The sequence below is a fragment of the Kogia breviceps genome, chromosome X (assembly GCF_026419965.1).
Source record: "Kogia breviceps isolate mKogBre1 chromosome X, mKogBre1 haplotype 1, whole genome shotgun sequence".
In the NCBI taxonomy this organism is placed as follows: Eukaryota; Metazoa; Chordata; class Mammalia; order Artiodactyla; family Physeteridae; genus Kogia; species Kogia breviceps.
In genome coordinates, this window is record NC_081330.1 from 92584031 (window position 1) to 92607887 (window position 23857).

Sequence of the window (23857 nt, forward strand, 5' to 3'; positions counted from 1 at the left end):
AGGATATGCCAGTGATCACTTCGGAGGTGACAGAGGAACCTTCCTTTCCTTACACTCATTATACATACGAGGAAACTGAAAGCACAAAAAGGTAAAGCAACTTGCCCATGGTAATACTGCCTGAAAGTGGCAAAGCTGGGATTTATAGTCTTATTTACAGTGTATAGAATTTCAGAGGTCACTTGCAACATAATTTCCGGGACAACACATTATCCAGCCTAATTATGGGTGTTACTTGAAGGTTTTCATGGATGGTGTGAACTATTTTTTTAAATAAATTTATTTATTTATTTTTGGCTGCATTGGGTCTTTGTTGCTGTGTGCAGGCTTTCTCTATTTGCGGCGAGCGGGGTCTACTTTTTGTTGCAGTGCATGGGCTTCTCATTGCAGTGGCTTCTCTTGTTGCAGAGCATGGGCTCTAGGTGCACGGGCTTCAGTAGTTGTGGCTCGCAGGCTCTGGAGTGCAGGCTCAATAGTTGTGGCGCAGGGGCTTAGTTGCTCTTCGACATGTGAGATCTTCCCGGACCAGGGCTGGAACCCGTGTCCCCTGCATTGGAAGGCGGATTCTTAACCATTGCACCACCAAGGAAGTCCTCTAGAGTGGATTTCTTGAGTGGAATTAAACAGTAGCAGCAAAACAGGCTAGAGTGTGTTTGAAGAGAACAAGCTACTCCAACTGTTAGCTCCCATTCCTGATGGGCTGGGTCTTGCTGATAGGGTTGCAATGACTTCAGCAGAAGCTTTCTCTGAGGCCAACAGCCAATTTTTACAAGATCAAGGTTTGGGATTATTTTTTTAAGGGAAATGTGAGAGGACCTATAGAAAGAAAACTACCTTCTGAGGTATTTAAAAGAAGAGCTATTACATTTTTGTCAGTTTCAGGTAGGCGTGTGAGTCTGCATGTGAGAGAGAGAGAGAGAGAGAGAGGTGGGGGGGGGAGAGATCCAACAATCAAATTCATAGTAGCTGTAGTCTGAGAAAACATACAAGATAGTTTCATTTTTTCCCTAAGTGACAGAGGGAATCCATAGCAGGTCAAAAGTAACAGGGTGAGAGATATTTTACTTGGTTACTAGAAGGTGTCAAGGTACAGTAATAGTCAAGATTAATAGTGAAGTAAAAATTTTAAAAAGGTGCTGAAGAATCAGAAAATTAATCTTGTTCTGTCACCTTGAGCAGAAGCCATCCAAGTCTGCAGTCATCAGCTTCTGGACAATTCCTAATAATCCTCAGTTTGAAGCCTATTAATAAGGTCTTTTCGGGCTTCTCTGGTGGCGCAGTGGTTGAGAGTCCGCCTGCCGATGCAGGGGACACGGGTTCGTGCCCCAGTCCGGGAAGATCCCACATGCCGCGGAGCAGCTGGGCCCGTGAGCCATGGCCACTGAGCCTGCGCGTCCAGAGCCTGTGCTCCACAACGGGAGAGGCCACAACAGTGAGAGGCCCACGTACCACAAAAAAAAAGGTATTTTCCACTGAGGCTCAAGGACAGTTTTCCCTTTGATCATGCAGACTTTTTTGGAAATGCAGCATGAACCTATTATGGAGACATCTGGAGGCATCACAGGAGTCTCTAGTAGTATGAAGTCACATTGGCCTGTAAGAGGGTAGAATCTAGGATTTGAGGTGCAATTACAAAACACTTAGGGTAGTCTGTTATTAACTCAGAAGTAGCTAACTATAGGTGGTCCCCAGAGGGGTTAGAGCTTATTGCCATCAAGGCTAATGGCAATACTTTAGTCCCTGGAAGTTTGAGGGTTAGGGTTAGAAGTTTGTTGATTTTACTTTCCAAATTCCATTAGGTCTCTCTACTTTTTCTGAAGATTATAGGTGATAATTACTGTAGAGTTTCTGAGGAAGTTAAAATTTTACAGAGTTTTTAAATAACAGGAGTTCTTTAAATAAGTGCAATGCTGTCCCTGCTGCTGGAGAGGTAAGTTGAGTCGTGAGTACAAAGGCAAGCAGTTTCCCTACCTTTACAGTGATAAATCTCTGACCGGTAGGAAAAACTCAGTTCATCTGGAAAATAAACCACAGCCAGAACTTGCTCATAACCCTTTGGAGGTGTTCAAAAGGGCCTCCAGCTGTTGGTTTCTATCCACACCCTACCTTTTCAGTCCTTATCATGATTGTTATGAGGTGTGACATGCAAGGGAACCATCTCAGCAAGACCCTTAAAGTTACCCCATCAATGTTGGTTCAGTGTCAAGGCCAATTTATCTCTGCTATTGTGTCTATCATCATGAAGCATTTTTGTTAACCTCCACTCTTCTTATGGTGATCTCAAGTGTCAGTTGGAGAAAAAAAACACAACATAAGAGCTGTGAATTGAGTTTTATTCAGTGTTTCTGGGAACTGGGAACTGCTTCAAAGAGGTAGGGGAGGAACTAGTAAATGTATAATTTTTTTGGCTGGGAAATACATGTAGTCAAGCATGCATCTTGGTAAAAGATTAGTGCTAATCACACACACACACACACACACACACACACCATATCTCAGTTAAGGATTTTAGTGCTTATCTATATATGGGAAGATGCAAGAATCTGGGGTCATTGAAATTCTTCTTTAGATATGCATCTTAACTATCTAGAGGCCCATATATCCCAAACATATAATGCTTCCCCCTGAATTCCTTTCAGGGTATGCTTGTAGGTAAGTGATTGCAACTGCTAATGACTTGATCCTTGTAGAATTGGAATGATAGGCAACATTCTTTGTTTACACAAGTAATGGAAAGCTATATAGAAATTCCTTCTTTTGATAAGGGTTTTGTAGTGGCTTCAGATGAATATGAAATGATCACTGTAAAAGTTTAGTTACATTTCCCTATGAAAGGAGAAGGGAAGAATTTTGGCTGCAGGAAAATGGGATTTGACATAAACATACTCAAAAGAGAGTTATTACAGCTGATTTAAACAATAATTCAGGCCCTTGACAATTTTATCAAGGCATACTATTAAAAAATCAGCACTTCTTAATCCCCAAATACAGAAATGAAGAGGAGGGTGTGTCCTATGTTAAACAAAATTATCTCTCTCCTTGAGACATAAAACAAGCAAGCTCGGGACTCCTCTGGTGGTCCAGCGGTTAACACTCCACACTCCCAATGCAGGGGGCTGGGGTTCCATACCTGGTCAGGGAACTAGACCCCACATGCCGCAACTAAAGATCCTGCAGGCCTCAACAAAGATCCTGAGTACTGCAACTAAGACCTGGTGCAGCCAAATAAATAAATAAATATTAAAAAAATAAAACAAGCAAGCTCTTCGTGTGGTTTTTCTGCCCTTTTTGTTCTAAGGAATCTCTCAAATGGACAATCTTGTTCATGGCAAAAGTTTCTCAAAGTGGTTATTTCAATTCCAAAATTTCCCTGGTGAAAATTGCCACTTAGAGAGATAATGTGTTGACATTACAGTGAGAAAACATGAAGGAAGGAAGTGCTTGGCCTGCAAGGGGCACAGTTTTTTTAAAATTATTATTATTATTTTTTTTGTGGTACGCGGGCCTCACTGTTGTGGCCTCTCCCGTTGCGGAGCACAGGCTCCGGACGCACAGGCTCAGCGGCCATGGCTCACTGGCCCAGCTGCTCCGCGGCACGTGGGATCTTCCCGGACTGGGGCACGAACCCGCATCCCCTGCATCGGCAGGCAGACGCCCAACCACCGCGCCACCAGGGAAGCCCAACCGCAACCATTTTTAAGTGCACAGTTCGATGGTATTAAATACATTCATAATGTTGTTCAACTATCACCACCATCTATCTTCCTAACTCTTTTCATCTTGTGAAACTGAAATTCTGTACTCCTTAAACAATAACTCTCCATTCTCTCTTCCCCCCAGCTCCTGGCACCCACCATTCTACTTTCTGTCTCTATGAATGTGACTACCTCGTGTAAGTGGGATCATACAGTATTTGTCTTTTTTTGACTGGCTTATTGCACTTTGCATAACAACCACAAGGTTCATCCATGTTGTAGCATGTGTCAGAATATCCTTCCTTTTTAAAGCTGAATAATATTCTATCTTATGTATATACCACATTTTGCTTATCTATTCATCCACCATTGGATGCTTGGGTTGCTTCCACATTTTAGCTATTGTGAATAATGCTGCTATGAACAGAGGTATAGCTCTTCAAGACCCTGCTTCCATATGATGTGATCCAAAGCAGGTTTGTCCAAAGGACGCTGGTCTGAGAAGACTTTTTGACTTCTTCAGCCCCCAGGGCCAGCTGGAGAATAGAGTATCACAGATATGCTCATTTTCTTCCTATAGACTTTCCCACTTGTTGCAAAATAACACTCATCTGTGTAACTAAATATAACACTCATACTATACAAGTGGACAGACTATAGGAGCAGTGGTAGAAAGGTAGAAAACAACTTTACCATATAACAGCATATCTGATCAGATAACCAAAGTCCCAGGGAACCTTTTTCCTAGGAAAACAAAGAAATCCAAGGCAGAAAGTTCTATATTCAATTCACTGTGTACTTACTCCCAGACACTGGCAAGGAGGTGTAACTCAATTAGCTGAAGGCACGAGGGGTTACAGATGTGTGAACTACTGCGTTTAAAAAAAAGTTATTGGATTTGAGATCGTGTTAGGTGGTTTTATAGTTTTCAATGTACGAATCTTGCACTTATTTTTCAGTGTTTATTTTTTTAAAAAAATATTTATTTAATTTATTTATTTTTGTCTGTGTTGGGTCTTTGTTGCTGCGTGCAGGCTTTCTCTAGTTGCGGCAGGAGGGGGCTACTCTTCGTTACGGTGCGCGGGCTTCTCATTGCAGTGGCTTCTTTCGTTGTGGAGTACCGGCTCTAGGTGCATGGGCTTCAGTAGTTGTGGCACGCGGGCTCAGTACTTGTGGCTCACGGGCTCTAGAGCGCATGTTCAGTAGTTGTGGCACACGGGCTTAGTTGCTCCATGGCATGTGGGCTCTTCTCGGACCAGGGCTCGAACCCGTGCCCCCTGCATTGGCAGGCAGATTCTCAACCACCATGCCACCAGGGAAGCCCATTTTTATTCTTTTTGATGCTCTTGTATTGTTGTTTTTTGGCCGCACAGCGTGGCATGTGGGATCTTAGTTCCCTGGCCACGGATGGAACCCATGCCCCCTGCAGTGGAAGTGTGGAGCCTTAACCACTGGACCTCCAGGGAAGTCCTGGAATTGTTTTCTTAATTTCATTTTTGGATTGTTCATTGCCAGTGTATGGAAATACAATTGAATTTTGTAATATTGACTTTGTATCCTGAAACCTTGCTGGTCTCATTTATTAGGTCTAATGGTTTTCTTGTGGATTCTTTAAGATTATCCATGTACAAGATCATGTCATTTGCTAACAGAAATGATTTCACTTCTGCCTTTCCAATATGAATGCCTTTTATCTCCCTTTCTTGCCTAATTGCCCTGGCTAGCACCTTCAGCACAATGTTAAATAGAAGTGGTAGAACAAACATCTTTGTCTTAATCCTGATCCTTGGGGGAAAAGCTTTCAGTCTTTCACCATTAAGTATGATGTTAGATTCTTCGGAGCATTCTCTGCTGGGTCTTGGGGTGTGTGGATGGATTGGCTGTCTGATGGAATTGGTAACCCCTTTTCCATCCAGGATGGGTGGCTCCAACCACCTTCAGGAAAGGTGTTCTAGTTATCTTTCCTTTTCTTCTTTCTTTTTTTAAGAAACTATTTAATTTTTAAAATATTTTGGTTGATTTTTGCACAGTGAAGTTTCAGCTTCTCAACCTTTTCCCCTGCCAAGGGCTGTGGACCCAGACTGGCCTGGATCTGCAATCCCTCTCATTCCCATGTCCCTCCCCCCACTTCCTCCAGGGTCTGTCCACTTGTCACTGTGTTGTGCTGGGGATTGGCACCGAGGTGGCATGAGATTCCACTTGTGTAGAACTTTGTTGAGTAAAGATCAGTTTCTTGTGACAAAAAAAAAAAGAAGTGTGATATTAGCTGTGGGGCTTTTGTCCTTTATCATGTCGAGGAAGTTTTCTTCTACTCCTAGGTTGTTGACGATATGTTGATTCACAATAAAAACATATGAAGGGGTGTTGAATTTTGTCAAATGCTTTTCCTGCTTCTGTTGAGTTGATCGTGTGGTTCTTGTACTTTATTCTATCGTTATGGCCTACTATATTAATTGATTTCAGATATTAAGCAACCTTACATTCCTAGGATAAATCCCACTTGGTCATGGTGTATAATCCTTTTTATATGTCATTGGCTTTAGTTTGCTAGAATTTTTTTTTGAATTTAATTTAATTTTTTTATACAGCAGGTTCTTATTAGTCATCCATTTTATACACATCAGTGTAGACATGTCAATCCCAATCACCCAATTCATCACACCACCACCCCTAGTTTGCTAGAATTTTGAAGAGGAGTTTTGAGTTTACATTCATAAGAGATATTGGTCTGTACTTTTGTAGGGTTGCCTTTGTCTGGTTTTGCTTTTGGCCTCATAGAATGAGTTGAAAAATGTTCTCTCCTCTTCAATTTTGGGGAAGAGTTTGTGAAAATTTGCTATTAATTCTTCTTTAAATGCTTGGTAGAATTTGCCAGTGAAGTCATCTTGATCTGGGCATCTCTGTGGGAAGTTTTCAAATTATTGAGTAATTAATAATTAATTTAAATTATTATTCATTAATTTCAATAACATACAGAGACTTTGCTCCAATATAGCTCTGTTCCTTTTCTCCTCCTTTGCCCTATTTTCATTAGGTAAATTACATCTTTATACATTATAAGTCCATCAACAGTTTTATAATTATTGCTTTATGTATTTGTCATCTAAATCAGATAACAGAAGAAAAGAGTTACAAAATACATATTTATACCGTCTTTTATATTTACCTCTGTAGTTACCTTTAGCAGTGTTCTTTGTTTCTTCATGCGGATTCAAGTGACTACCTGGTGTCCTTTCTTTTCTTTTTTAATTTTTTTGCCGCACCACTGCTTGCAGGATCTTAGTTCCCCAACCAGGGCTTGAACCCGTGTCCCCTGCAGTGGAAGGGCAGAGTCCTAACCACTGGACCACCAGGGAAGTCCCCTGGTGTCCTTTCAATTCAGCTTGAAGGACTCTCTTTAGTATTTCTTGTGGGTCTGTTTAGTGATGTTTTTGTTTACTAAACAAAATGTCTTCACTTTCTCCCTCATTTAAATTTTCTTTAAAAATTGGGACTTCCCTGATGGCGCAGTGGTTAAGAATCCACCTGCCAATGCAGGGAACATGGGTTCGAGCCCTGGTCCGGGAAGATCCCACATGCCGTCGAGCTACTAAGCCCACATGTCACAACTACTGAAACTGTGCTCTAGAGCCCATAAGCCACGACTACTGAGCCTGCGTGCCACAACTACTGAAGGCCATGCGCCTAGAGCCTGTGCTTCACAACAAAAGAAGCCACCTCAATAAGAAGCCTGTGCACCGCAACGAAGAGTAGCCCCCGCTTGCCACAGCTAGAGAAAGCCCATGCCCAGCAATGAAAACCCAATGCAGCCAAAATAAATAAATAAATTTATTAATTTTTTTTTTACTTGTGGTAAAATACACATAACATAAATCTACTCCTTTATTTTTAAAGGATATCTCTTCTGGATATAGAATTCGTGGTTGACAGTCATTTCAGGGATTGGACCCGGGGCATTGGCAGTGAAAGCACAGAGTCCTAACCACTGGATCAGCAGGGAATTCCCTCTTGAAGCACTTTGAATATGTCACCTCTCTGCCTCCTGGTCTCTATGGTTTCTATTGAGAAGTCAGATGTTAATCTTCCTGTGATACCCTTGTACATGATGAGTCATTTTTCTCATGTTGCTTTCAAGATTTTCTCTGTCTTTAGCTTTCAACAGTTTGACTACTATGCGTATAGATATGGATCTCCTTTAGTTTATCCTATGTGATGTTTGTTGAGCTCTTAGATGTATAGATTCCTGTTTTTCACCAAATTGGGAAGTTTCTTGTCATTGTTTCTGTTCTTTTTCTTTCAGTTCACGCTTTTGCGATTCTTTCAGAGATGGTTTGTACATAATAATCAAAATTGTAGATATCCTGGGCTTCCCTGGTGTCACAGTGGTTAAGAATCTGCCTGCCAATGCAGGGGACACAGGTTCAAGACCTGGTCTGGGAAGATCCCACATGCCGTGGAGCAACTAAGCCCGTGAGCCACAACTACTGAGCCTGCGCGTCTGGAGCCTGTGCTCCGCAAGGGGAGAGGCCGTGACAGTGAGAGGCCCATGCACCGCGATGAAGAGTGGCCCCCGCTCACTGCAACTGGAGAAAGCCCTCGCACAGAAACAAACACCCAACACAGCCAAAAATAAATAAATAAATTTATTTTTTTAAAATTGTAGATATCCTAAAAGATCTTTATTTTGCCTTCATACTTGAATACTAGGTTGACTGAGTAAAGAGTTTTAGCATAAAAATTGCCTCTCATAGCTTTTAAGATACTGCACCATTGTGTTAGAGTACTGTGCTGACTGAGAAAACTCTGATACTCCTGTAATATTTTATGTGACCTATTTTACATCTTTTGAAGCTTCTTCTTTACCTTTGGAGTTCTAAATTTCCCCAGGATCAATCAATCAATTAATTAATCAAATACAACATGCATACTTTATGTTGGACATAGTGACAGGGGGATGCAGCCATGAACATTACAGATGGCATCCCTGCTATTTATTTATTTATTTATTTATTTATGGCAGAGCTGCATGGCTTTTTGGGATCTTATTTCCCTAACCAGGGGTTGAACCCGGGCCACAGCAGTGAGAGTGCTGAGTCCTAACCACTGGACTGCCAGGGAATTCCCCCTGCTCTTATTTATAGAACTTTCATTCTAATGGGGGAAGGAGGTAGACAATCCACAAATACATAAATACAGGTTGCAATAAATGCAATAAAGGGAATGAACAGGGTGTAATGTTAGAGAGTAATGTCTGCAGGACAGGGCTGATATTTATACAAGGTGCTCAAGGGAGCAGCTGTTTCTAAATAAGTATAGCATTTGCAAATGCACTGAGGAAAGGAGGATGCATGTTGAATTTTCAACATCAATATTTCATAGCCCTTAACTTCCCTTTTCCATTGTCTATCTCTTGGTCTTTTTGGATCCTCATGCTTGAAAGACTTTTTCAAAATTATTTTTAAAATTACTAATTCTGTTTTCAGTTATGGCCATTCTATTTATTCAGCCCTGTGTCTGCTGATTGCTCTTTTCACAGCAGTCTCTGTTATTCTTTCTTTTTTTGTTTTGTTTTGTGTGGTACGCGGGCCTCTCACCATTGTGACCTCTTCCGTTGCAGAACACAGGCTCCGGACGCGCAGGCTCAGCGGCCATGGCTCACGGGCCCAGCCGCTCTGTGGCATGTGGGATCTTCCCGGACCGGGGCACGAACCCGTGTCCCCTGCATCGGCAGGCGGACTCTCAACCACTGCACCACCAGGGAAGCCCTGCTTTTCTTTTTAAAGACTATACTTTGGGGAATTCCCTGGTGGTCCAATGGTTGGGACTCGGCTCTTTCACTGCCAGGACCCAGGTTCAAACCCTGGTCGGGAAATTAAAATCCCGCAAACCCTGTGGTGCAGCAAAGAAAAAAAAAAAAGACTATACTTTAAAATTTTTACATATTTATTTATTTATTTGGCTGTGCTGGGTCTTAGTTGTGGCATGGATATTAGTTGCTGTGTGCGGGATCTTCCTTGCAGCATGCAAACTCTTAGTTGCGGCGTGTTGGATCTAGTTCCCTGACCAGAGATCTAACCTAGGCCCCCTATATTGGGAGCACAGAGTCTTAGCCGCTGGACCACCAGGGAAGTCCCAAGACTATAATTTTTTTTTTTTTGGCTGCGTTGGGTCTTCGTTGCGGTGCGCGGGCTTCTCATTGCAGTGGCTTCTCTTGTCATGGAGCATGGGCTCTAGGCGCGCAAGCTTCAGTAGTTGTGGCACGCAGGCTCAGTAGTTGTGGCTCGTGGGCTGTAGAGCGCAGGCTCAGTAGTTGTGCACGGGTTTAGTTGCTCCGCAGCATGTGGGATCTTCCTGGACCAGGGCTCGAACCCGTGTCCCCTGCATTGGCAGGAGGATTCTTTTTTTTTTTTAATAAACTTATTTATTTTTGACTGTGTTGGGTCTTCGTTTCTGTGCAAGGGCTTTCTCTAGTTGTGGCGAGCGGTGGCCACTCTTCATTGCAGTGCGTGGGCCTCTCACTGTTGCGGCCTCTCTTGTTGTGGAGCACAGGCTCCAGATGCACAGGCTCAGTAGTGGCTCCCGGGCCTAGTTGCTCCGCAGCATGTGGGATCTTCCCAGACCAGGGCTCGAACCCGTGTCCTGGCAGGAGCATTCTTAACCACTGTGCCACCAGGGAAGTCCAAGACTTTTTTTAGAGCAGCTTTAGGTTCACAGAAAAACTGAGAGAAAGATACAAAGATTTTCCAAGTGTAGTATCATCAGTATTTAAGAAGATTCCATACTCCTTTGATTACTTTTGTTTCCTCTCATTTTTTTCCTGTTCCATTTGTTCTTAGTCCATATGTTTTGTATTACTGGTTATTCTTAAATTAACTCAATGCTTTATACATACTTATTGAATTCTTACTATATTCCAGGTGTGAGGATGCAATGGTGAAGAGATTGAAGGCTCTGTCCCCGTGAAACTTACACTGTAGTTGGGGAGACAGTATATAAAGCATTATGGAGGTAATATGATGAAGGGAAGTGTTAAGTGCTACAGTGTAAAATAAAGCAGACTCTAGAGACAGAAAACTTGAGATAGAAATATCAAGGAAGGCCTCTCTGAAGGAGCGATATCTAAACAGACCAGGATGAAATGAGGGAACAAGGCACGTGCAAAGAGAATAGCAAATAGCGAAGAGCCTGAAGTTGTGAGCACACTCAGCATGTATGAAGAGCAGAAAGGAGACCAGTGCAGGTGCAGAGAGAGTGAGGGGGACAGTGGTAGGAATTGAGGTCAGAGAGGTAACAAGGACTAGATCTCACAGCGCCTTGTAGACCATAGGCTTTATGTGGGACCATGGACTTTAGCTTTTATTCCGATGGGAGCCAGAAGGGAATTCTGAGTACATAAGAGAAATTACTTGAGTTAGAGTAGGATACCTCTGGCTGCTATGAGGAAAAGAAACTATAAGGAGGCAAGGAAAGAAGCAGGGAGACTAGTGAGGGAGCTACTGCAAGGGTCCAAATGACTGATGACAGTGCTGGCAATGGAGGGGATGCGAAGGGGTTGGATTATGGATCTATTCTGAAGTGGAGCCAAAAGGACTTCTTCAGAGACTAGATGTGGGGGTGAGAAAAAGAGAGGCATCAAGGATGCTTTATGGTTTTTAAAAGAATGAAATAATGCCATTTGCAGCGACATGGATGGACCTAGAGATTATCATACTAAATGAAGTAAGTCAAAGACAAATATCATATGATATCACTTATGTGGAATCCAATTTAAAAATGATACAAATGAACGTTTTACAAAACAGAAACCGACTCACAGATCTCAAAATCAAACTTATGGTTACCAAAGGGGAAACATGGGGGGAGGTGATAAATTAGGAGATTAGGATTAACATATACACATTACTATATATAAAAATATATATGTATACTGATTCACTTTGCTGTACACTTGAAACTAACACAACACAGTAAATCAACTATACTCCAATAAAAGTGTAAAACAAAGGATGCTTTATGGTTTTTGACCTGAGAAGCTGGGTGAATGAGGGACCATTTACAGAGATGGGGGAAACTGAGAGAGGAATAGAGTTTTTGTTTGTTTTGTTTTTGTCTTTGTCGTGGAAGGGCAGGCCTTGGAAGCAGTAACTCAATAGTTCGATTTTGGGGAAGTTAGCATTGAGATGCCTATGAAACACCAAAGTGGAAATGTTGAGGAGGCAGCTGGATTTTGAATCTGGAGATGCCCAGGCTAGAGATGTGAATTTGGGAGTTACAGTGAATACAGGCTATTTAAAGGAATTAGAGTGACTTCCCTGGTGGTCCAGTGGGTAAGACTCCATGCTTCCAATGCAGGGGCCCTTGGGTTTGATCCCTGGTCAGGGAACTACATTCTGCATGCATGCTGCAACTAAGACCCAGCACAGCCTAAATAAATAAATATTTTTTTAAATAAAGGAATTAGGGCTTCCCTGGTGGCTCAGGGGTTGAGAGTCCGCCTGCCGATGCAGGGGACACGGGTTCGTGCCCTGGTACAGGAAGATCCCACATGCCGCGGAGCAGCTGAGCCCGTGAGCCATGGCCGCTGAGCCTGCACATCCGGAGTCTGTGCTCCGCAACGGGAGAGGCCACAGCAGTGAGAGGCCCGCGTACCGCAAAAATAATAAATAAATAAATAAATAAATAAATAAATAAATAAATAAATAAATAAATAAATAAAAATAAAGGAATTAGAATGACAGAGCTCTGGAGGAGTTCATACTGGCAATTAAGTGCTCCAGTCTGAAGCCACACAGTCTGCTTCCACTCAGCCATCCTTGCCCCTTGTATTTAGATTGTGGTTCCCTTAGCTCTTTTTTCCATATGGCTTGACTCCATCTGCAGTCTCCTAGAGAATATTCGGTCCCCTGATGGCGCCCTTGAAAAGCACCACTGGCAACATGGATGGACCTGGAGATTATTATACAAGTGAAGTAAGTCAGACAGAGAAAGACAAATATATGATATCACTTATATGTGGAATCTAAAAAAATGATACAAATGAACTTATTTACAAAACAGAAATAGACCTACAGACTTAGAAAACAAACTTATGGTTACCAAAGGGGAAAGGTTGGGGGGGGATAAATTGGGAGTTTGGGATTGACATATACACACTACTATATTTTAAATAGGTAACCAACAAGAACCTACTGTATAGCACAGGTAACTCCGCTCAATATTCTGTAATAACCTAAATGGGAAAAGAATTGGAAAAAGAATATATATATATATATAAAACTGAATCACTTTGCTGTACACCTGAAACTAACACAGCATTGTAAACCAACTATAGTTCAATATAAACTAAAAATTAAAGAAAGAATGAATGAAATAGAGAAAGAAGGAGAGAAAGAAAGGTACCACTGAAGATTGTCTTTTCAGGGTATTTTTTGGGTTGCTTTGGGAGAATTTGGGGAAGGAAGGGAGGTATCAACAGATGTGTGTACTCGTTAGACCAATTTGCTACACTCTCCCAGAAGGCTTCAAAATACAGCAAATCAGGATGGCAGAAGAATAAGACCCAGAGATCACCTTCCTCCTCACAGATACATCAGAAATACATCTACACGTGGAACAACTCCTACAGAACACCCACCGAACGCTGGCAGAAGACCGCAGACCTCCCAAAAGGCAAGAAACTCCCCACGTACCTGGGTAGGGCAAGAGAAAAAAGAATAAACAGAGACAAAAGAATAGGGACGGGAACTGTACCAGTGGGAGGGAGATGTGAAGGACGAAAGGTTTCCACACACTAGGAGCCCCTTCGCGGGCAGAGATTGTGGGTGGCGGAGTGGGGAGCTTCGGAGCCGCGGAGGAGAGCGCAGCCACAGGGTGCGGAGGGCAAAGCAGAGAGATTCCCGCACAGAGGATCGGTGCCGATCAGCACTCACCAGCCCGAGAGGCTTGTGTGCTCACTCGCCAGGGTGGGCGGGGCTGGGAGCTGAGCCTCGGGCTTCAGTCGGATCACAGGGAGAGGACTGGCAGCGTGAACACAGCCTGAAGGGGGCTAGTGCACCATGGCTGGCCGGGAGGGAGTCTGGGAAAAAGTCTGGACCTGCCGAAGAGACTTTTTCTTGCCTCCTTGTTTCCTGGTGTGAGAGGAGAGGGGATTAAGCACGCTGCTTAAAGGAGCTCCAGAGACGGGTGCGAGCCGCGTCTATCAGCGTGGACCCCAGAGACGGGCGTGAGACGCTAAGGCCGCTGCTGCTGCCACCAAGAAGCCTGTGTGCGAGCTCAGGTCACTCTCCACACCTCCCCTCCCGGGAGCCTGTGCAGCCCGCCACCGCCAGGGTCCCGGGATCGAGGGACAACTTCCCTGGGAGAACGCACGGACAGCGCGCCTCAGGATGGTGCAACGTCATGCCGGCCTCTGCCACCGCAGGCTCACCCCACATCCGTACCCCTCCCTCCTCCCGTCCTGAGTGAGCCAGAGCCCCCGAATCAGCTGCTCCTTTAATCCCGTCCTGTCTGAGCGCAGACGCCCTCAGGCCACCTTCACGCAGAGGCGGGGCCAAATCCAAAGCTGAACCCCGGGAGCTGTGCGAACAAATAAGAGAAAGGGAAATCTCTCCCAGCAGCCTCAGGAGCAGCGGATTAAATCTCCACAATCAACTTGATGTACCCTGCATCTGTGGAAAACCCGAATAGACAACGAATCATCCCAAATTGAGGAGGTGGACTTTGGGAGAAATGATACATATGTTTTTTTTTTCCTTTTCCTCTTTTTGTGAGTGTGTATATGTATGATTCTGTGTGAGATTTCATCTGTATAGCTTTGCTTTCACCATTTGTCCTAGGGTTCTGTCCATCCATTTTTTTTACTTAATTTTTTTCTTAATAATTATTTTTTATTTTAATTATTTTATTTTATTTTATCTTACTTTATTTTCTTTCTTTCTTTCTTTCTTTCTTTCTTTCTTTCTTTCTTTCTTTCTTTCTTTCTTTCTTTCTTTCTTTCTTTCTTTCTTTCTTTCTTTCTTTCTTTCTTTCTTTCTTTCTTTCTTTCTTTCTTCTTTTCCTCCCTTTTATTCTGAGCCGTGTGGATGAAAGGCTCTTGGTGCTGCAGCCAGGAGTCAGTGCTGTGCCTCTACGGTAGGAGAGCCAACTTCAGGACACTGGTCCACAGGAGACCTCCCAGCTCCACATAATATCAAACGGCAAAAATCTCCCTGAGATCTCCATCTCAACACCAACACCCAGCTTCACTCAACGACTAGCAAGCAACAGTGCTGGACACCCTATACCAAACAACTAGCAAGACAGGAACACAACCCCACCCATTAGCAGAGAGGCTGCCTAAAAACATAATAAGGCCACAGACACCACAAAACACACCACCAGACGTGGACCTGCCCACCAGAAAGACAAGATCCAGCCTCATCCACCAGAACACAGGCACTAGTCCCCTCCACCAGGAAGCCTACACAGCCCACTGAACCAACTTTAGCCACTGGGGACAGACACCAAAAACAATGGGAACTATGAACCTGCACCCTGCAAAAAGGAGACCCCTAACATAGTAAGATAAGCAAAATGAGAAGACAGAAAAACACACAGCAGATGAAGGAGCAAGATAAAAACCCACCTGACCTAACAAATGAAGAGGAAATAGGCCGTCTACCTGAAAGAGAATTCAGAATAATGATAGTAAAGATGATCCAAAATCTTGGAAATAGAATAGAGAAAATGCAAGAAACATTTAACAAGAATGTAGAAGAACTAAAGAGGAAACAAGCAATGATGAACAACACAATAAATGAAATTAAAAATACTCTAGATGGGATCCATAACAGAATAACTGAGGCAGAAGAACGAATAAGTGACCTGGAAGATAAAATAGTGGAAGTAACTACTGCAGAGCAGAATAAAGAAAAAAGAATGAAAAGAACTGAGGACAGTCTCAGAGACCTCTGGGACAACATTAAACACACCAACATTCGAATTATAGGGGTTCCAGAAGAAGAAGAGAAAAAGAAAGAGACTGAGAAAATATTTGAAGAGATTATACTGAAAACTTCCCTACTATGGGAAAGGAAATAGTTAATCAAGTCCAGGAAGCACAGAGAGTCCCATACAGGATAAATCCAAGGAGAAACACGCCAAGACACATATTAATCAAACTGTCAAAAATTAAATACAAAGAAAACATTAAAAGCAGCAAGGGAAAAACAACAAATAACACACAAGGGAATCCCCATAAGGTTAACAGCTGATCTTTCAGCAGAAACTCTGCAAGCCAGAAGGGAGTGGCAGGACATATTTAAAGTGATGAAGGAGAAAAACCTACAACCAAGATTACTCTACCCAGCAAGGACCTCATTCAGATTTGATGGAAAAATTAAAACCTTTACAGACAAGCAAAAGCTGAGAGAGTTCAGCACCACCAAACCAGCCTTACAACGAATGCTAAAGGAACTTCTCTAGGCAAGAAACACAAGAGAAGGAAAAGATCTATAATAACAAATGCAAAACAATTAAGAAAATATGAATAGGAACATACATATTGATAATTACCTTAAATGTAAATTGATTAAATGCTCCCACCAAAAGACACAGACTGGCCGAATGGATACAAAAACAAGACCCATATATATGCTGTCTACAGGAGACCCACTTCAGACCTAGAGACACATACAGACTGAAAGTGAGGGGATGGAAAAAGATATTCCATGCAAATGGAAATCAGAAGAAAGCTGGAGTAGCAGTTCTCATATCAGACAGAATAGACTTGAAAATAAAGACTATTACAAAAGACACAGAAGGACACTACATAATGATCAAGGGGTCGATCCAAGAAGATATGACAATTGTAAATATTTATGTACCCAACATAGGAGCACCTCAATACATAAGGCAAATACTAACAACCATAAGAGCGGAAATCGACAGTAACACATTCATAGTAGGGGACTTTAACACCCCACTTTCACCAATGGACAGATCATCCAAAATGAAAATAGATAAGGAAACACAAGCTTTAAATGATACATTAAGGAAGATGGACTTAAGTGATATTTACAGGACATTCCATCCAAAAACAACAGAATACTCATTTTTCTCAAGTGCTCATGGGTAGATGAGTAGTGCTCCAGGATAGATCGTATCTTGGGTCAGAAATCAAGCCTTGGTAAATTTAAGAAAATTGAAATAGTATCAAGTATCTTTTCCCACCACAATGCTATGAGATTAGATATCAAGTACAGGAACAGATCTGTAAAAAATACAAACACATGGATGCTAAACAATACACTACTTACTAACGAAGTGATCACTGAAGAAATCAAAGAGGAAATCAAAAAATACCTAGAAACAAATGACAATGGAGACACAACGACCCAAAACCTATGAGATGCAGCAAAAGCAGTTCTAAGAGGGAAGTTTATAGCAACACAATCCTATTTTAAGAAACAGGAAACATCTCGAAAAACAACCTAACCTTGCACCTAAAGCAGTTAGAGAAAGAAGAACAAAAACAACCCAAAGTTAACAGAAGGAAAGAAATCATAAAGATCAGATCAGAAATAAATGAAAAAGAAATGAAGGAAACGATAGCAAAGATCAATAAACTGAAAGCTGGTTCTTTGAGAAGATAAACAAGATTGATAAACCATTAGCCAGACTCATCAATAAAGTAAGGACGAAGACTCAAATCAATATAATTAGAAATGAAAAAGGAGAAGTAACAACTGACACTGCAGAAATACAAAAGATCATGAGAGATTACTACAAGCAACTCTATGCCAATAAAATGGACAACCTGGAAGAAATGCACAAATTCATAGAAATGCACAACCTGCCAAGACTGAACCAGGGAGAAATAGAAAATATGAACAGACCAATCACAAGCACTGAAATTGAAACTGTGATTAAAAACCTTCCAACAAACAAAAGCCCAGGACCAGATGGCTTCACAGGTGAATTCTATCAAACATTTAGAGAAGAGCTAACACCTATCCTTCTCAAACTCTTCCAAAAGATAGCAGAGGGAGGAACACTCCCAAACTCATTCTATGAGGCCACCAATCACCCTGATACCAAAGCCAGACAAAGATGTCACAAAGAAAGAAAACTAAAGGCCAATATCACTGATGAATATAGATGCAAAAATCCTCAACAAAATACTAGCAAACAGAATCCAACAGCACATTAAAAGGATCATATACCATGATCAAGTGGGGTTTATTCCAGGAAAGCAAGGATTCTTCAATATATGCAAATCAATCAACGTGATACACCATATTAACAAACAGAAGGAGAAAAACCATATGATCATCTCAATAGATGCAGAGAAAGCTTTCGACACATTTCAACACCCACTTATGATAAAAACCCACCAGAAAGTAGGTATAGAGGGAACTTTCCTCAACATAATAAAGGCCATATATGACAAACCCACAGCCAACATCGTCCTCAATGGTGAAAAACTGAAACCATTTCCACGAAGATCAGGAGCAAGACAAGGTTGCCCACTCTCACCACTCTTATTCAACATAGTTTTGGAATTTTTAGCCACAGCAATCAGAGAAGAAAAGGAAATAAAAGGAATCCAAATCGGAAAAGAAGAAGTAAAGCTCTCACTGTTTGCAGATGACATGATACTATACATAGAGAATCCTAAAGATGCTACCAGAAAACTATTACAGCTAATAAATGAGTTTGGTAAAGTAGCAGGATACAAAATTAATGCACAGAAATGCACTCTGGCATTCCTATACACTAATGATGAAAAATCTGAAAGTGAAATTAAGGAAAAACTCTCATTTACCATTGCAACACAAAGAATAAAATATCTAGGAATAAATCTACCTAAGGAGACAAAAGACCTGTATGCAGAAAATTATAAGACACTGATGAAAGGAATTAAAGATGATACAAATAGATGGAGAGATATACCATGTTCTTGGATTGGAAGAATGAACATTGTGAAAATGGCTCTACTACTCAAAGCAATCTACACATTCAACGCAATCCCTATCAAACTACCACTGGCTTTTTTCACAGAACTAGAACAAAAAAATTCACAATTTGTATGGAAACACAAAAGACCCTGATTAGCCAAAGCAATCTTGAGAACGAAAAATGGAGCTGGAGGAGTCAGGCTCCCTGACTTCAGATTATACTACAAAGCTGCAGTAATCAAGACACTATGGTACTGGCACAAAAACAGAAATACACGCACATATGGTCACCTTATCTTTGATAAAGGAGGCAAGAATATACAGTGGAGAAAAGACAGCCTCTTCCATAAGTGGTGCTGGGAAAACTGGACAGGTACATATAAAGGTATGAGATTAGAACACTCCCTAGCACCATACACAAAAATAAGCTCAAAATGGATTAAAGACCGGAATGTAAGGCCAGAAACTATCAAACTCTTAGAGGAAAACATAGGCAGAACACTCTATGACATAAATCACAGCAAGATCCTTTTTGATCCACCTCCTAGAGAAATGGAAATAAAACCAAAAATAAACAAATGGGACCTAATGAAACTTAATAGCTTTTGCACTGCAAAGGAAACCATAAACAACACCAAAATACAACCCTCAGAACGGGAGAAATTATTTGCAAATGAAGCAACTGACAAAGGGTTAATCTCCAAAATTTACAAGCAGCTCATGCAGCTGAATATCAAAAAAACAAACAACCCAATCCAAAAATGGGCAGAATACCTAAATAGACATTTCTCTAAAGAAGATATACAGAATGCCAACAAACACATGAAAGAATCCTCAACATCATTTATCATTAGAGAAATGCAAATCAAAACTACAATGAGATATCATCTCACAGTGGTCAGAATGGCCATCATCAAAAAATCTAGAAACAATAAATGCTGGAGAGGGTTTGGAGAAAAGGGAACACTCTTGCACTGTTGGTGGGAATATAAATTGATACAGCCACTATGGAGAACAGTATGGAGGTTCCTTAAAAAACTACAAATAGAGGGAAATGCAAGAGGGAAGAGATATGGGAACATATGTATATGTATAACTGATTCACTTTGTTGTAAAGCAGAAACTAACACACCATTGTAAAGCAATTATACTCCAATAAAGATGTTAAAAAAAACCCTACAAATAGAACTACCATACGACCCAGCAATCCCACTCCTGGGCATATACCCTGAGAAAATCGTAATTCAAAAAGAGTCATGTACCAAAATGTTCATTGCAGGTCTATTTACAATAGCCAGAATATGGAAGCAACCTAAGTGTCCATCAACAGATGAATGGATAAAGAAGATGTAGCACATATATACCATGGAATATTACTCAGCCATAAAAAGAAATGAAATTGAGTTATTTGTAGTGAGGTGGATGGACCTAGAGTCTGTCATACAGAGTGAAATAAGTCAGAAAGAGAAAAACAAATACCGTATGCTAACACATATATATGGAGTCTAAAAAAAATGGTCATGAAGAACCTAGGGGTAAGATGGGAATGGAGATGCAGACCTACTAGAGAATGGACTTGAGGATGTGGGGAGGGGGGAAGGGTAAGCTGTGACAAAGTGAGAGAGTGACATGGACATATATACACTACCAAACGTAGAATAGATAGCTAGTGGGAAGCAGCCGCATAGCACAGGCAGATCAGCTCAGTGCTTTGTGACCACCTACAGGGGTGGGATAGGGAGGGTCGAGGGAGGCAGACACAAGAGGCAAGAGATATGGCAACATGTGTATATGTATAACTGATTCACTTTGTTATAAAGAAGAAACTAACCCACCATTGTAAAGTAATTATACTCCAATAAAGATGTTAAAAAAATATGGCAAATCAGAACATGTCCCTGCTGTGCTTCAGGCTCACTGGCCTTACTTTATGTGCCATGCTGCTTCTCATCTTAGATCCGTTTCTTGTGCAGTTCCCTCTGCCTGAAATGCTTTTCCCTTATACCCAACTTCCTGGGTAACTCCTCCTGGACCTTTAGTTCTCAGCATAGATACACTTTCTCAGGGGAAATTTTCCCAGCCCCCCTTCACTATGGGTGGTAGACCCTCTTACCACTGGGCACTTGACAACTCTTGTGTGGAGGCTAAATTTGGTTGAGTACTGCCAGACAACTGTCCAGAATGGTGGCTCAAGCCCAGACTCTCACCAACAGTACATGAAGGTTCTTGTATCCCCACATGACTGCCAGCACTTCGTGTGATTTGGTTTTCTAATTTTTGCAAATATGATTGGTGTAAAGTAATATTTCACTGTTTTGTTTCTAAAATTTGCACTTCTCTAATCATTAGTAAAATTGAGCATGTCTTCATATGCCTGATAACCCCATGGGTTTCCTCTTTTGTGATCTGTCTGTTCCTATCCTTTGTCCATTTCTCTTTGGGGTTCCTGTCTTTTTCTTGCTGATTTCCCAAAGCACCTTTATATTCCGGATGTTTAACCTCTGGTGATTTCAGCCATAGCAAGTAGATATTTGCTGTTATGTCTGTTAACTTTGTGTATAGGGTCTTTCATTAAACAGAAATTGTAAAATTTTTTTGGCCGTGCCGTGCGGCTTGTTGGGTCTTAGTTCGCCGACGAGGGATTGAACTCATGCCCCCTGCAGTGGAAGCAGGGAGTCCTAGCCACTGGACCACCAGGAAATCCCCCATAAATTGTAAGTTTTGATGTGTATACTGTCATTAACATTCTTCCTGATACTGCAATAAAGATGTTTAAAAAAACAAAAAAACATTCTTCCTTTGTGGTTTGTGCTTTTGAAGTTTTGGTCAGGAAGTCCCTCCCCATATCAAGGTCACATAGGCTATTTTTTTCTATTAATTTATAGTGTTTCCTTTTACATGAAGGTCTTTAACCCGTCTGGAGTTACTGTTTGTATATTGTGTGAGGTAGGGCTTCAGCTTATTTTCTTCCAGTTTTCCAAGCTCCATCTAACTTTCTGGCCTTAGATCACATCCTAATACCTGGTAAGTAAAGTCTACCTCCTTTACTTCTCTTTTTCAGAATTAATTTAGCTCTTCACAGACCTTTATTCTTTTATATAGATATTTATTTATTGAGGTATAATTCACATACTATAAAGTTCATCATTTTAAAGTGTACAATTCAATATATTCTCTCAGAGCATTAATGTCTTCCTCTGTAAAGAGAACAATTCCATCTCAAGAAATTTTCATTGGGATTAAATGGTATTTTAAAGGTACTTTTGAATAAAAGGACATTGTTAATTGTTAGATAAAGATATCTTTACTTGAAATGAAGATAAGTCATATATTTCCCTTAAAAAAGTGTACAATTCAATGGTTTTTAGTATATTCAGCCATCACCACTATCTAACACCAAAACATTTTCATCACCTCAAAAAGACACCCTGTACTTATTTGCAGTAACTGCCCTCCGCACCCACTGCCATTCCATTCTCTTCTCCCCCTCAACCCCTGGCAAGCACTAATTAACTTTCTGTCCCCATGGATTTGCCTATTCTGGGCATTTCACATAAACGGAATCATGCAATATGTGGCTTTTTGTGTCTGGCTTTTTTCACTTAGCATATTTTCAAGTTTCATCCATATTGTAGCATGTATCAGTACTTCATTTCTTTTTATGGACAAGTAATATTCCATTGTATGGATGTACCTCATTTTGTCTATCCATTCATCAGTTGGTAGACATTTGAGTTGTTTCTATTTGGGGGCTGTTATGAAAAATGCTGCTTTGAACATTCATGTATAAGCTTTGTGTGGACTCTTTATATACATTTTGAAATGTTTTATTGATTTTCTTTAAAATATTCAGCTGGGATTTAAATTAAGATTATATTGAAATTATATATTAATTTGGATATAATTGAAATATTTATAATATGAAACAGTCTCATCCAAGAGCATGAAATGTGTCTTCATTTATTCAGATCATCTTTTATAACTATTAGTGAAGTTTAACATTGTCTCTATAGAAATCTTTTTTTTTTTGGGCCACACTGTGCAGCATGTGGGATCTTAGTTCCTCAACCAGGGATCGAACCCATGCCCCCTGCATTGGAAGCATAGAGTCTTAACCACTGGACCGCCAGGGAAGTCCCTCTATAGAAGTCTTATTATCCCATTTATACTAGTTTTCTATTGCTGTGTAACAATATTACCATAGGCTTCTTAACTTGAAAAAACATTAACTCACAGTTTCTGTGGGTCAGGAGTCAGGGTGTGGCTTAACTTGGTTCTCTGCTTAGGGTCTCACAAGATTGAAATGAAGGTGTTTACCAGGCTGCAATCTCATCTGATGCTTGACTGGGGAAGGATCTGTTTCCAAGCTCACTCAGGTTGTTGGCAGAATTCAATTCCTTGAAGTCATAGGACTGAAGACTTCAATTTCTTGCTGGCAGTCAGCTGGAGGCCACCCTAGGTTCCTAAAAGCCACCCTCTGTTTCTTGCCATGTGAGGTTCCCCAAAGTGACCACTTGTTTCATCAAAGCCAGCAAGGGAGTGGGAGTTGCCTCACATGTTGATCATTTCAACCTCATTTTTAACATAATTATCTACATGTAATCATGTATATCTGGTCACCTTTGGGCATACACACACACACACACACACACACACACTCAAAGGGAGGGGATTACCCAAGGATGTGAACATCAGAAGGCAAGGATCATGGGAGTCATCTTAATTGCATGTCCATTATATCATCCCTGGGTATATACTCTTCAGGTCCAAAGGGGATGTATATAAGGATTTTCACTGTAAAGTTGTGTGTAATACTGAGGAGATAGAGGCAGTTAGAATAAATGGATTAGATATATTCACAACATAAATGGATCTTTCTTTTCCTCACTTTTGATTTATGTCATGTTACCATACTTTGTTTAATTCCAACCAAAATGAAAATATCTTTATTTTTTATATGATTATAATAGTAATACCTATTCACTGAATCTTTTTTTTTCCAGACAACTGAGAAAAGTGTAAAGGAGAACGTGGCAAACCATCAGTTATCTCTCCCTGCCCCCCAGTGACATGCCCTTCCATACCACTGACATGCCCTTCCTAACATTTTTCCCCCTGTGGCTACACAAATTTTACCAAAGTTTTTTTTCCTTTGATGAAGGAATGCAAAGAAATCCTTTGAATCCTTTTGATGCTTGAAATCCTTTTGGAACAATATATGAGTAA

General features: G+C 41.1%; 1 long non-coding RNA gene across 1 annotated transcript; it reads left to right on the plus strand.

The window, feature by feature from the left end:
• On the plus strand, positions 1 to 8059 carry LOC136793347 (uncharacterized). Its single transcript, XR_010838539.1, has 3 exons — positions 1 to 91; positions 3841 to 3892; positions 7996 to 8059. It is a non-coding gene; the product is annotated as an uncharacterized lncRNA (long non-coding RNA).
• The last annotated feature ends 15798 nt before the right edge of the window (positions 8060 to 23857 follow it).